General features: G+C 36.1%; 1 protein-coding gene across 1 annotated transcript in view; it reads right to left on the bottom strand.

Annotated features, from left to right (window-relative positions):
* LOC131035883 (vesicle transport v-SNARE 13) overlaps positions 1-12,713 on the bottom strand; it is a 52,554-nt gene that overhangs the window by 38,709 nt on the left and 1,132 nt on the right. The window lies entirely within an intron of this gene.

Below are 12,713 nucleotides of genomic sequence, written 5' to 3'. Positions count from 1 at the left end.
CAACAAAATAAAGACAAGACACATTAAGAAGAAAATGCAGAATACTAGTTGCCAAAATTTGCCTGCCTAGAAAGGAACAAAGTTTGTCTCAGAACTGCAAGTCACTGGAGACGCAAGAACAAGACACAATAAGAAGAAAATACAGAATACCAGTTGCCAACATTTGCCGGTCTAATTATTAAAGTAGAATGTCTCTTGCTATTCAGACAAATTGACTTCTGTTAATTTCTTGGAAATCTTCAAGAATCAAGAGAGGCAGAACATCTATTGCAAAACGTAAATGAAAAATAGCCTAAGCAATCAAGGCAACGCTAAGGAGAATACTCTCAATATCTTATTTTGTTACCTTTCAATAAAGAAAATGAAGAAAAATATTTACATGACAAGGCAAACGGATTAAATGAAAGAATAGAAACAAACCCCTGTTATTCAAGAAAAGGAAAATTTTTGAATGATTTAACATGGGATACTGCTAATCTTATGAATGAGAGCAAGAATTATAAAAGTGAATACAATAATTGATCTCCTTCAGTAACGCCTGTACCCGCCATGTCTCTAGAAGGCACTTCAAATAATGTCCACAGTTCCACCTCTAGATGCTCAGTCAACATGTATTTCCAGGTAATAGTTCCCTGAAAATTATGGTATTTGATTTTATCATTTTTTTATGGTAAATTCAACAGGGCAATGGGAACTAGAAGCGAAGGCATAGAGCACAAAGAACACACAAAAGAGAAGGGCCAAGTGATGGAACTAGCAACCAAATCAGAAGCAGAGTACATCATCAAAATAGGGCTGAATGTTCTCTATTTTTCTGAAAACAAACTTTAGGAACCTCAAAAAGCGTTGGATGACTTTGCAGAAAATAATATACATATATGGCTTAACAGAAAAATAGACAAGAAATCTACCAGCCCTCTTCACTGCATAGGAATCTGGAAGATCACAAATTATCAGAAGCAGGTCTCAACAGCCCGAAGTTCATATTCTCAGATATTATAGCATATGACAAGGGAATTGACAAATTAAATAAACAAAGAGGAAATTGATAAGGTGATTGAAATGAGGGGAAGCAATGAAAAGGAAATGACAGAGATCATACAGGTGGGTAATAATATTTCAATCCAGATTTTTAAGAAGACCTGAATTCTATCTCTCCCATACAATTTTTTTTATTTGGCAACTCATAAGCTCTTAAATAAAGCTTTAGACTACAAATTCAAAGGTGTGTAGAAGGGAATGAAAGATCAGAGAGTTAGATTAAAGCCAAATATAACTTTTGGGGCCACACAAATATTCAGTTTGAAAGATCCCCAGCCAATCTATACTGAACTTTTCTGATTTTTAATGATGCTGATCAGAGGTTTTATGGTAGTTTTTCTGAGGTTTTTGCTTGGTTTTTTATTCCAATGATTGCATAGGGTTTTATCATGAATGAATGCCAATGTAACAATACTTAAGAACTCAAAATTCAGAAATATAATTGACTGATAACTAAGTTCAGAATTCTGATTTTGGAGCAGCACTATAATAATTATCAGAATTAAGGAAACTAATTCACCACATCAATTAATTGCATACCCGGAGTCCAGCACTCACCAGGAGGGGGTTTTATTGATGAATTTCAAGAGAAAGCAATTTATGAGCTCCCAACTGCTGAAGGTGACTCCAATAGTTTTATTTGCTTCTACAAAAATTACCAAAAATAAATACTGAAGGAAACAGGAGATCTGCTAAGTTCCACGCCTAGCCTCCAAGCAGGATTACTCAATTTATTGAAGAACAACAAACTGAATGAGAAATTAATTCATGTAGCCTGCTAAAATCACTGAAACACTGCTATGAAATACTGATCATAAGATTCGCACAAGATTCAAGCCCTTTCTTGGCTGGTACAGTCATGAATAGCAACTAGGAGCCTGCAAGATGGTACGGCTGCCGAAGGAATCAGTACGGCTGGCTTAAGGAGTGAAATGGCTGCCTTAGGGTGATTACAAACCCTCCAAATTCTGCAATCAATTCTGAAATTCGCTGAAAGAAGTGTCTTCTGAAGCACCAATAGGAATCCTATGTGGATCCCCTTCTACTATGAACTGGGGTTTCGTCCAATCCACCTGCCTTCAAGGAGTTTTTGTTCCCCGAAGTCTGATATGCTGCTGAAATTCATCTTCAGAGCTCAATTCTCAATCTGCTGATGTAAAAATGAAATCAAAGATGCCAAAAAGAAGACCCCTCTTTTTGCTTTATTGCCTTCTAACCCTAATCGTATCATTTAGGGTTCTCATGCTTTATTTTAATGAAATTTATTAAATAAAATTTACTCCTAGCAAGTTTGCCAACTTTGAGGATCTTATTCATTGTTGAGAATGTCCACCTTTTAAAACAACATTATGTTGCCTAGGGGTGTGTTCCATGGGGGTACTTTTTAATATTTTAATTCAACTTTATACTTCACCTTATAAAGTCACTTTAATGAATTTTTCTAACTTTATAATAAAAATAACATTATGTCCTCATAAAATAGAGGACATTACACAATTCTTAAATGATGGTGTACTTTATGATAACCTTTCACAAGGTTGAAGACAAACTGAAGGTGTTTAAAGAAGAACCTTGGCGCTTTAAAAATGCGGAACTATATTTGAGATAGTAACCTCCACTTTTTAACCCAAGCTAAGAACTCATCAAGGTGGCCTTTCTCTGGATCAAGTTATATAAATTACCCCCTGAATACTGGGATGACACAAATTCAAAATCCTAGTACAAATCACAAAGGTCAGGCATTTCGTGTGCATATCAAATGCAACTAAAAGTAAGCACCTAACAACATGTGCCAGAATTTGGGTAAAATAGGCCTATCTAAGCCAGTTGTTGGACCATTAACTATGCTCATGTCCTGAGGCTTGAGACCAATCTTATAGTTTGAATGTTTTCCCTTATGATGTCATAAAAACAGGAATATAGAGCATCTCTAGAAAAAATTCACTGTGGGAGCCATAAATAAGATTCATAGATATCCAAAGCAAGTGCATGAAGGAAAATCTTGGCCCTGAAAGTCTGGCAATCCAAGACCACAAGTCAGGCTAATATGGATCTTTTTGAATGAAGAAACTATGATCAATTGTATCTCCAAAGATTTTTATCAAGAATTCCCCTCTAAAGTCAAGAAAAAATGAGCAAGAACAAATAGATAACAATAGAGAACAGCACCTACAAAAAAGTTTGAAGACTTGTATGGATGGAGAAGATTCCTAGGTTAAGACATTGTTGGATTAGTGTCACATCCCATTTTTGAGCCCTTTGGGTTATGTTATATTTTGTTCTACATTTTATTTATAATACCAAAACTTGTTCTATAAACAATAATGCTATGATGATGGGTCAGCTTTATATCAGATTGACACGGTTTTTAATTGATTTAAATGTGAAATTTACTAGCATGAAATGTTAATGAAGGATTTATATTATGTTTAGTAATATATTTTGTCAGACTAACTACCTTGGTCGTTTGATGAAATAGATGCAAGACATTATTTTCCCCCTCCCGGATGAGGAGGGAGAGCATCACCAGAGAAAGGGAAGCAGATCCAGAAAGAAATACCAAGACCACCATCATTCAGAGAACACACACACACTCACATTATTTAATGTTGGTTACAATGATTGTGAATATTCTCCTTGAGTTGTTTGACTGTGGTGTATTTGGCTTTTCTTGTCTTGTTTGTGTTTTTGTCGAAAATACCAAGGTAAGAATGTTTTGTTGGCAACAATGCAGCAAACGGAGGAGGAGGAGGAGGAGGAGGAGGGAGGGGGGGGAGTAGGGAGTGAACACCCTCAGTCTCAACTAAGTGAGTGGGGCAACCACCTTCTCTGGATAATGAACGACTGCCCCTTTTCTCGCAGCGAACTGGAGCCCAACCCATAGGAGGGGGAATGGCATGTTATGTAGAGAATCGAGTGCAGGTCAACTATCTATAGTTGAAGCGACTAACCTGAACTGAAGGAAGCAGCCTGAACTGAAGGAAAGAAAACTATAGCTAGGCCTTCGAACACAGCCAATCTGAACTGGGGCCCTCAGTCTGTCTAAAATAAGGAAAGGCCATCCAGCCACCACCTTCCTTCCATCTAGTTCCGAGGGGGTGAATCAATTTGCACAAAACTTGAAAAATTGATTGCTCAAAATAATTGGATCCTCTATTCAACGATATACCCCCGTATATATAGAGATTACAAGACGACGTTCTAAATTAAGAACAAGTCATTTAAGTGAAAACTAAAAAGCTAAAAAGCTTAAAATACTAAATAAAGCTTAAAAAGCTAACTATGCGTCTTTAATAAAGAAGCAATAGTTTCACTTAACGAACTAAAAAAGCTAAATAAGTTGATAACTAAGATGACCACTAAGAATAGACGATGACCATTATAGAATAGATATTAATATTATTTTAACAAAACTTTCTACAACTTAAACCACAAATCAGATGTAATAATTAACAGTTAAAGCATGAAATAGCACCACATCAATAACACACATAACACCAAGAATTTTGACGTGGAAAACCCAGTTAAGGGAAAAACCACGATGGGAACCTAGCCACAATGAGATAATACCCTGTTAGGAGTAAATGAATTATTACAAAGGGGAATGCACATGCATTCAGGCACACTGCCTAGAGCTCATTGCTCAAAAAAGAAACCCAGAAAGGCTACAACCTTTAAGGAAAGCTCACTGCCTTACAGGAAGTCTCACTGACTTACAAAAGCATTTGGACAACAATCCGGATTACATAAACTGTGAAAATAGCATCTCCATATGCCTGGATACAGTTCCGGTTAAGCACACGATCTGCTCTGCAACACTTCACTTCTCTCCTTCACACTTCTGAAAGATCAAATCACTTGTTCGCACATATAACTCGATCATACAAATCCTCAAAGATCACAGACATACATCTCACATGATTATTACATTTATTTATACAAGACATCAACCTATATTTCAAGGTCGGCTAAACCCTCAATACAAATTACAAAATAATAGCTTCACACGCTACAACAATGCATGCGGGCCAAAACAATGTCGGCTAAGACATAGTCTAGACCCAAATCAATACCGCATACACGCAACACCTCCAACAATTACGCCTCGATCATCTGCAACATGCTACAACCACCAAGAATGTCGCATAACACGAAGAACATCACCGGACAGAGAAAATCTTCAATAAAGTGCACAATAATCAATGCAAATCACAAATACGCATAGAACACGATCGAGAGATATTCACAAGCAACGTGAATTGCACCACAACAACCACAATAACTCGTATTACTAGAATCATCATCATCTCACCACCGGAGCACAAGAACACCATCATTACTAACTATCAACCTGAAAGATTCGCTTGTGGATTTCCAAATCATGAACCAATCAAACTGAGGACACAAATCAACGTCCAAGACACATCCCATACATCCACAACTAAAGATATAGCAATTCTACAGCAATACGGAGCACAAACCAGAATACCGAATAACACGAACAACTGAATATCAACCTCAATACCGTATCTCATAACTCGATCAAAACACCATGTGAACCTTTGCAAATGGGAATGAACCATCTACAGACAATATACCAAAAACCCTTTAATCTGCATCAGCTCATCTACAATACACAAGCTAAACCAACTCATTTTGCAACACTGGAATACACAGAAGAATATGTTGACATCAATGACAACACATCATCCCAGCAAACTTCTTAGCAACATCCAACATGTTTTTGTTAGCGAAAAAGCCATATTCTTTGCAAGAAAGAAAAATATCCTTTTTGAGTTGGATTTACTTATGTGTATAAAAAATTCATATATTCCTTCAAATATATATATATAGTCAAAATTATTCAAGAATGTCTTGTTTTAAGTTATTACATAAAAGATGCACATATATATATACACATGTATATATATATATATATATGCATGCATGCATACATGTATATATATACATGTACATGTGTGTATATATATACACAAGACATGTATATATACATGTACATATATATATAGATGTAAATATATACTATATATATATATATATATATATATATATATATATACACACACATGTCTATGTATATATATAGATATATATATATGTATGTATACATGTATGTATATACATATACATATATATATACATCTGTGTGTGTGCATGTATGTTTATGTTTATAGATATATACACACTTTTGTGTATATATATCCATTTATACAAGATCTGGTTTTGCAGTTAAACATATATGTATATATATAAACGAAGAGCATTTTGGAATTAATGAAGAGTGTAGTGGCAGTTTAAACATTAACTCCACATTAATTTGAGGGAACCAGTCTACTGCCTCCCCCTAACTTTTTTCCTTCCATTTCCAAATATGATTGCTTGCATGAATAAGGAAAGGGTAAATTTCATTAAATTAAAGAACATAACAAATTGACAAGACTTGTTAATATCAAAGACAAGATATATTAAAGAACATAGATGTCTAACCATATTGCATACAACTATGCATACACATCAAACATATTCATATTCATCATGCATACCAACCTAAGTCAGAATTCTGCTTTTGATTGCTGTATATATGTATATTTCTAATCTGATCTGACTTCCTTCTTATCTTCTTCGATTGTCTTGTATGATGTCACTTTATTTTTCACACACAAATTATGATCTAGACTTTTGTAGATCTGCTTCTAATATTCTGATTTCTCATTGCCCAGCTTCCTTGAAACTTTCCACTTTGTCTCTTAAATAGCTTCTTCATGCCTCTTCACAAGATAGGTGATCTTTCACTCAGGTCGGCCTTATAACAAATTAATTTCAATTATATCCCGTTTGCAAATGTGGTGCTTCACTCAGACAAGTCGGCCAGCATTTAAAAATTGTTTTTAAGTCCTAAAAGGGGCAATCATTAAGGGTGATGTTTCTTATATTGGTCAGCCATATCAATTTAGTTGCCTAGGTCTCCGATTTATTCATTTATTTATTTATTTAAGAGGCTGCAACCCCTTTCAGATTGGCAGGGCATGACAATGTATGTAAAAAAGTAAGTTGGAAGATAGTCTCGAGACACAATGGCTAGGCAACAAAGTCAATCTAAACAATGTTCTAAGGTACAACTTGTTTGCACCTGATAATGCACAATAGCATGAAAGTCTAAACTCTCTCAATATAGGCCCAATCAATAATTTCCACCTTATTTGTGGTAAAGTTGAGTCTATATGTCATCTTTTCTTTGAGTGCCCTTTTGCTCAAGTTGTGTGGAACTGTTTCCTGCATGCTCGAGTTGTATTTGCTAGAAGTTTGTCATAGATTGGTATGATATTTTATTTTGCAGTATTAAATGTGACCAGCCTTTGTCTAAGATTGTGATTTTATTATAGCTTGTAACTTTTACTGAAATTCTATGGTTCTTATGGATTGAGAGAAACAAAGAGGCATTTCAAGGTATCAGAAAGTTGTTCACTGACTTTTTGTAACAGTTTCCTGTGTTGCTTAGGATGTTGCTTTGTAGGTGCATAAAAAGAAGAGGGACGATAATAAATTCTTGCAAGATGGTTCCCCTATTGAGGACTCTTACGATGTTCAATGGGGTGCTAGTTGTCATTGTGCTGATTATGATAAGAATGGTTGGCCAGTGGAAAAGGATGCATATAGACATTCAAGAATTGCAAATAAAGGTAAAAATGTTCATCCAGTTCCTGGTTTTGATAAAACTGCTGGTGATAGTTCCTTGGACATCAAGGAATATTTTGCTTTGTCCCCATATCCAACTGTTCCTATTTGTATGAATCCAAACTCATCAGTGGATTACAAGAATAGTTAAAAATGAAAAAGCGGTTTGATGATCTCATTAGTCTCAGTATTAAGAAGAAAGGTGGTAAAAAAACTACATAACTGGCTTGTTTCTGCTGTCTTCTTTTGGCCTATATTATGGGATTCTTATCTGTTAGGATACATTGTTAGATGGCATAAAGTTTTACGTGGCTGGTTCTTATTGACGCTTTCTGTAGCATCCTAATGTTTACATTGTATACTTTGAGCTGATATTTGTGTTATTCTGCTCATCGGGAGCAAATTTCAGTATGATTTGTACATTGATGCATGTATGAGCTATATTTGTCTACTTTATCCAATATTTTACAAAAGAGAGGCTTTAAGGGTGTAATCAATGCTTAGAATGTGCATGGTGTATCCCTTTGGATATTGCCTAAGATCATTTGAAAATGAATTTTGATGGGGCTGAGAAGGAAATTTGTGTTTGTTTGGCACTGGTGTTGTTTTTCAATTGTCTTCTTAGACTGTAGAGGGTGTATCCTTTTGAATACTGCCTAAGAAAGATTGTTTGAAAACAGATTTTAATGGGGCTGCAAAGAAAATTCAGGTTCATTTGGTACCGATGTTGCGTTTCAATTGTCTTCAAGGATCTTTGAGAAAAGGTTCTTTTTTTAGAGGCTCCAAAACTAATAACAAAGCAGTAAGCTGATATTTTCGAAGTCTGCACTCTTCTTAGATCAAATGCTGATTAATTCTCTTCTTCCATGTCTTTGGAGTAATCCGATCTGCAGTATATATATATTGGAGAGTCGTGTCTTCCCCATAATGTCTCCTCAAAGTGATGTCTCTTTCAATGATGCCTGTTGCCTCTTGTTGACTAAACCGCACGTGTTATCTTAAATGAGATTACTTCTTGATACCCATACCTCTTCACTAACAATTGGCTGTTGTGTTTGGGTGTAATCGCACCTTATCATTAGTTAATAACATGCGCTTCCCTCCTCTTATTGCTATATTCATTAAGTTTATGCTCCAATGTAAAATGCTAGCCTCTTAAGTCGCTGTATTCCCATGGCTGTTTATGCAGAAAATCATGGAGTCCTATGAATAAGACGAATTTCTTAGCGATGAAGTCCTCTTTCCATGACAAGGCATGACATGTTAGTATGAAGCTTTTTTCTTCCGTAGTTTGTTCTATGCAGGTTTTTGGCAGAATTTGTTTCTCTGGTTTGTATCAATGTTCCCCTCTCTAGCTTTTGGCAGGTGTTTGGCATAGTGAAGCACAACTCTTTCTCAATGGGAATCCCCTTATGCAGGATCTCTGTCTAGTAGGCACATTCATAGGATTTTCTGTATTCTTGATTGCTCCTACCTGCCTTTTGTCAGGGATGTGCTTGGTGAGGATGGGCTCACAACTCAGGTGTTGTTTGTACCAAGGCCACAATAACAAAGGATTTTGTTTGCAAGCAGATAAAGCTTCTAGATTCATCTTCCCTTGAGTGGATTCTTAGTAGAATCATTCTGAATACTATTATTCTATTAGGTGAAAACTTGATAGAGCATGAAAATGGTGTTTTTCTTTTTTACTACTTCTGTAGGCCTACAGTAAGAGGTTGTTCAGCTACAGTCCATGTCACAGACTCTACTGAAAAACAAGCAAACTTGGCAATTTATCATCAATTTTAGCATTGTGGTTGGAGAATATGCATGTGATAATGAGGAATGGTTGCCTCAAGATTTCAAAATTGACTTCTCCAAGGCCACTCACAAGGCATCTTCGTAATCGGATGTTTTTGTTGTCATTAAGATGGACAAAATTTATTGTGGAAATGGATTCATAAATCTAACGTGAAGCCATTAATGAGAGCATTGTCACAACTTGGTAAGAGAAATGGAAATAAGGTTGCCGATCTTGCAGTCAACCTTAGAGTTTGGTCTATGGGCAAAACCAACAGCACCTAGAATTATGTGGACTGCTCCTTCCCCAAGAACATCAATGCTTCTTAGTCTCAGGTGTTGTTGGACTGCATAATGCATCCCTTGTTCCCCTCTCTAATCCAGACCAGAATGCCAACTGCACCCCTTCTCCACTAACTATCCTGCCCATCCCTCCAATCAACTGAAATTACAAATATTCTTATAATGGACAAAAAGGCCATCCTGAAGATAATTATACCATTGATTGGATTTGCGTACAAAATCATTTTCACACACAAGCCACAACCACCATCATTGAATCATAATAATCTAGTGAGGTGAATTCTTTTCATGGTAGTACGATTAGACTGATACGTAATTTGAAATTCTAAGGCATAAATATTTGCATGAGGCACACATTTGACAAAAGGTGATGTGGGTGGTGTCGACAAAGCAAATGGCAAGCAATATCCATCTTTATGCTTTGACAAAGATGCATAGTTTTGCATGGTGCTCGCAGAACTGAAAGGTGAGAAGTGTTGCCTCCATTAAAACCAAGTGTAGAATCATTGTGCATGTTAATGTTGGAATACATATGCAAAAGAATCCCAGAACTGCCAACATGGAGATCTCGTGACTCTTGCTTAAGGGAAATATAGGCAATGGCTTCTTCTGCAGGAGAAAGAGTAAATAAAATGGAGAAATGGGAGGAACCTTCTCTATATCTAACGCCCTAAAGGCAGAAAACTGTGTCAAGAGGAGAGTTTATATTGCTATGGTGCTCAACTACTCCTCTGATTATGCACACCAAAAAATATAAAATCACTACATCAGACTGTGGATTCAGAAAAGAAAGGAGAGTGGGCAAATAAATGGATGATGTGGAAATAAATTATACAAGGTGGCTAATGAAATAAATGACGTTGGACCCTACACAAGAATTGGGAGGAGAAATGTATTGAAATGGCAAGTCTCACATATACTAATATGATGTCCAATGCAGCCAGCTCATTCCTATATGAAAATTGCATGATATTGAGAGGGCAAAGCAATGAAAGTGACATGAGTGTAGTTGCCACAAGCAATTGATACTTGATGGCCTGAACATCATAATTCAAGGTAACAAAGAAATTGCTGGAAGATTTGGTATGAACCTGCCATTGTCCCAATAAGCTAGAAAACTTATTCCCAAATGTTGTCTCACTCTTCAGTAAGAAAGTTGAGATTATTGAAAATCAATGATGATATGTATATGTCTTTTTGAAGTGGAAGACACTGCCTATGTCCTTTGCAGACCCCCAGTAGACTCCTAGGAAACAACAGGACTATTTGGTAGAATCAGTTTGATTATGTGTTGTAATCATGCAAAAACCCCATTATGTTTTCAATGTCTGCCCAGATTTTGATCTTCATATTCATTTTTTGGGGAGAGGGGTCAGTAAGCATATACTGGGGTCAAAATGATACTTTCTGTCTCTGCACAACAAAACCATTCCCTGCATCTGCTCTAGATAGATGAGCAGTGAGCAAGAGGAATGGGAGGATAGGTTATAAGATAGCAATACTTAATAAAATAGAAACAGGAATCTGCATGGTTCCTTTTTCTCTTTGATCTGCTTTTGCTCCATATATGAATGTGAGAGGGATGAAGAAAAAAACAGATTTAATCAGCCTACGTATGGTCTCAGTTTCCCCTGCTTTCTCTTAACAACTTTCATAATAGATGGTGAGTGTTGATAATGATATTGCCACTAATATTTCAAGTTTATGAAAGGTAAGGTAAATTTCGACATTTCATGAGCAGTTGAATCCAAAAAAGAGTGAGAGAAATGTGATTATATTCTATGCGACACTATAATAAATTTCCTGTGGGCAAATAGATGCTTCTTTTCTTCTGCTTAAGTAGGATAATGAATGAGCTATTCTTGGCAGAATCTATGAAAATTTGTAGTAGGCTATGCATAATCATTCTTCCTTGTATGTATGAGATTGTGTAAGGGAGACGGTTGTGAGGGATAGTTGGGAACATAGAAGCAATGGTCTGCATCTGTATGTCAGTATTGGAAAGCTTTGTGGAGTTTACATTTGCATTAGAGAAAATTGTATCAGCAAGCTCCCCCAAAGCTAAGATTCATGTGACTGAGTGCGCCCCCAAATTTTATTGCATGGAAGAAGTTATGATATCAATATTAATATATGGTTGAGAGAGAAGTTGGAATTTACATTTAGACTTTTGAATGCATGTCTGTTCTCTCTTCCCATTTTTATTTTCATGTGGAAGGAAGGAGTAGTTTCATTTTTCTGCATACTGCATTGTACTTCTATAAAGATCAAGAGGATGTGAAAAGATGAATGAGGAGAGCTGAGGTAAATTACATGAAAATCTACCTACCCTACTCTCAGATGGCCAACAAAGCTAATGGAATTCATTTTCATTATGGATGACTACAACTTCATAATATATTGAGCCATGGGGGCTTTGGTTTCCAGTTATACTTTAAGTCCACATGCAGTGTGTTTGCATGATAACACTGAAGTTTCATTCAAATCTAGGAAAGCCTAAGATTTGACTCAAACTCTGGACTCGGAAAAAAATTCTGATAATTAAACAACACAAATTCATAAAATAATATTTAAAAACATGCAAAAAAACTGAATTCACAGATATCATAAGTAGTTTTTTCTTTCATTTATTGATCAAAAAACGTGTTCAATGACCATCATGTTTTCATATGATTATAAATTACAAGTCCACATTGGTATTTTTACAAGTTTCATATGTGGAAAACATGGGCCTAAAACAAAATTTATTGCTTTTTTAAACCAGAATGGGGATAGGTGGTGGCAACCTCCAGAAAGGTTGAGAATCAGTAATCCTCACAGGGATTTGATAGCAAAACCGCCATCAGGATTGAGGGGCAGCACCTCCACCCCCGCCACCAAGCCTACATTAAGGC

The sequence above is a fragment of the Cryptomeria japonica genome, chromosome 8 (assembly GCF_030272615.1).
Source record: "Cryptomeria japonica chromosome 8, Sugi_1.0, whole genome shotgun sequence".
Taxonomy (NCBI): domain Eukaryota; kingdom Viridiplantae; phylum Streptophyta; class Pinopsida; order Cupressales; family Cupressaceae; genus Cryptomeria; species Cryptomeria japonica.
The sequence above is the reverse complement of the archived record's forward strand: the minus strand, read 5'-3'. Positions and strand labels throughout refer to the sequence as shown.